Source organism: Passer montanus, unplaced genomic scaffold (genome assembly GCF_014805655.1).
Source record: "Passer montanus isolate IOZ18808 unplaced genomic scaffold, ASM1480565v1 scaffold24, whole genome shotgun sequence".
Taxonomy (NCBI): domain Eukaryota; kingdom Metazoa; phylum Chordata; class Aves; order Passeriformes; family Passeridae; genus Passer; species Passer montanus.
The window spans coordinates 1,796,233-1,799,869 of NW_024367037.1; positions in this window are offsets into that span (position 1 = coordinate 1,796,233).

The following is a 3,637-nucleotide window of genomic DNA, read 5'->3' on the forward strand; positions in this document are numbered from 1 at the left end:
TAGAGCACCCATCACATGTCATGGCTGTTATCTGCAGTGGAATGCAGCCTGTTGTGATAGTGACCTGCTCTCTTCTGTTGGCTTGCATCTGCAGTCTTTGTTTTCTTTACAGTGGTCTTGGTAAATGGAGATATGATTTGGTTCTCTGGCTCTCCCTGTGCAGAGGGCATGTGGTGTGGGGAGACAAGCCCTTTCTAGCACTATTATCACAGTTACCCGACTGACATGGGTCTGACTCTTCCCATGTCTGTCCACCACAATCCTCTGGATTGGGACTCTCCCTCGGAGCTGCAGTGATCCCTTCACCTCTTACATGCTTTTTCCAGGCCACTGTGTAACTCTCACACTGTGTGATGGTCCCTGAATGGCACCACTCTTTTAATGCCAGCCTAGACTTACTGTTTGATTTAGCTTCTCCCTACTTGCCTATTACTCCTTAAAAGATGTTCAGCCCTTCCTTTCCTCCCATATTTGCCTCCTTGAAGTCAGGTCTTAATTGCATCAGACATACTTTGTACCCATCAAACACTGAACTTTTCTATTCTGTTTAATGAATGTTCAGTGCTGCTTTTCATACATCAGTCCCAGTATTTCCTCCCCAAGCTCTTTGACCCTTATCTCAGACTCTTGGCTGGCAGCCAGCCACACCCAAGTTCATCACACTTTGCACTTCCTCAGACACGTTCTTCCTCAGGTTTCATGCTGCCTTTCAGTATTTGTGAGTTTGAGGGGGATTTAATTTTCCGTGTGCTGGTTTTGGCTGGGGTAGAGTTAAATATCTTCATACTAGTTATTACAGGGCTATGTTTTGAACTTGTGCTAGAAAAAGTCTTGATAACACAGAGATGTTTTTGTTACTGCAATGTTTACAGAGTGTCAGAGCCTTTCCTGCTCCCTTCAACACTCCAGTAGTGAGGAGGCTGGAGGTGCACAGGAATCTAGGAGATGACACAGCTGGGAAAGCTGACCCAAACTAACCCAAGGGGTATTCCATATGATATGGTGTCACATTCATCATAAAAAGCTAGGGGAGATTTGGGGGCGGGGGGAGAAGGTGCTGGGCATCAGTTGCTTAAATTTGCATAACTTTTCTTTTTTGGGGTTTATTTTCTTTTTTATTTTTTTTTAAAGTTTATTTATTCACTGACCTGCAATCTGTTCTAACGCCATCTTCTCTAATATCTTATGAGTGGGAAAACTGGTGTTTTTCATTCCCAGTTGCTCCCTGGTCACATTCAGCTTGTGATTAACAGGACCACAACACACAGATGAACCACACCAATGAAACGCCTACCTGGCTTTAGGCTGCTTGACACAGACTAACCTTGGGCTAGAGACTGCTACAGGCAAATAATGCCTGGTAAAAATGTTCAGAATCAACTTTTCAAAGTCCAAATTAAGAGAAAGATAGCCCATAAGTCTTTGCAGGTGTGCAAGAAGTAGAAGGAAGACAAATCATCATAAAAGCAACCATCAGGGCTCTCTCTTAATATGGATTGTGGAGCTGGACATGAAAAAAGAGAACCTTAGGGGACAGAAACTGAGAGGCAACTATACCCAAATACATATATAGACTAGAAACAGCTTGCAAGACATTTTGTGGGTACCATATGGCAAGAGTACCACTAAACAGAAAGCTAGAGACACCAGGGGAGAAGCTATCCTACTCTTTTCACCAAACATAGGCAGGCATGAGCCACAATGCCCCAGTATTAAAAGTGCCTTTTGAATCTATTTTGTTCCTTCTGATGGAGGGGGGGGTTCTAAAAAGAATAATTAAAAAAAAATCAAACCAGGATTTTTAGAGACCCGTTAAAAGGAGCAGTAAGAAATAGAATAGCTTAAAGAAACAACTGAAGCAAACAGATTAGCTTCAGATATGCTTCAAAAGCAGACATCACAGTTCTCCATTTATACTAAGAAAAAATTCTTAAATAGAATAATAGAATATATGGAGTTAGAAGGGACCCATCTGGATGATCAAATCCAACTCCTGGCCCTACCCAGCACTATTCCTGACTGACACCATGTGCCTGAGAGCATTGTCCAAACACTTCTTGAACTCTGTTAGGCTGGTGCTGTGACCACTTCCCAGGGGAGCCTGTTCCTGTGCCCAGCCACCCTTTGGGTGAAATACTTTTTCCTAATAAAATCCCAATCTAAACCTCCTGACTCAGGTTCATGCTGTTTACTCAAGTCTTGTCAGTGGTCATGAGACTGATCAGAACCTTCCCCTTTGCTTCCCCTTCACAAGGATGTTTTGGACTTCAATAAAGACTCCCCTCAGTCTCCTTTACTCCAGACTGAACAGACCAAGTGACCTCAAGCTGCTCCTCATAAATCTTCCCCTCTAGTCCCTTCACGATCCTCGTTCCTCTCCTTTGATGCTCTCTAACAGCTTAATGTCTTTTTTCTGTATTTCTGTGACCACTGGAAAAGTGCATTAATCTTCACACAGGGCCAAACTTCTCTTACTGGGAGAGGGGAAACAGTCAGAAACTGTCACTGGGCATCTGGGAAGGCTGGGATTTTTCTGGCTCCATTTCTCAATACCTATAGTTAGATTTATTCCCTCAGAGGCCTTTACAAGGGACCATCAGGAAAGCATAATTAGTGTTATAAGAGGGGGAAGAGGGTGTGCAGGTAGTGGACAGTTCCTTCTCACCTTTTAGATTGTATTACAAGGAAAAGCTGTAAGCTGTAACATAAAGGGTATTACAAATAAATTGCCACATTTTACTCCTTCAAGATGAAATTTATCTTCTGATGGAAAAAAAAACCTGGAAAGCATGGTGTTTGCAGACAAACTACAGAATTTTGTGTCTTAATGCTTCTGTTGCTGAGCTGTAGGTGCTGTAGCTGGGTTACTGGAGTGTCATGTTAAAAGGGAACATGTACTGGTGCTGAGGCTGCAGCTTAGCAGTCCCTGCTCCAGAGGGTCAGAAGCACAGCAGAGCAGACTTCTTCAGCTCTGCTGGTAAGAAAAACCTGCTTGTGCTGCTGCTGTTTTGTAACTCCATTTGTTCTGTGGCTCCTGGGGAAAAAGTCCAAAGGGTGGAAGGTCGCCTCCTGGAGAACAGCAGCAGGAAATGATGAGCAGGAAGTAGCAGGGTATGGAAGTGAAGTGCTGTGCAGGAATGGAATACAGTCTCTGTCACAGATTGGAGGCATTGCACCACGGGCCACCCAGAGTCCAGCCTTTTGTCACTGATGTCCTTACAGAATCAGGACTGCATTGCTAAATCCTGGATAACAGCAGCTTCCACAAGCATATGATGGTTTTCTCAATTAATTCTAAAACAGCCCCAACCCCAAATCACAGTAATCTTATAATTTCCAAAGCCATTACAAGTCTAATGAAGATGAGATTGTGAGATGGTCACCTAATTGCTTACAACAGTAAATCCCATAAGTGAGGAAGTTTTTAAGTTACTCTTGGACACTAAAACAGATTCTAAAATAATAATTATCCAGCATGAGCTGGTTCACATGCAGAACCACATTTTTAGCTGATGTCATTACCACAACTATAAATTTAATATATAATTAGTTAATATATAATTCTGTATCTTCAAAGTTACTACTTACAGCTTTTTTACCACCCTTCTTTCCAGTAACAAAAGGTAACTCTTTATCC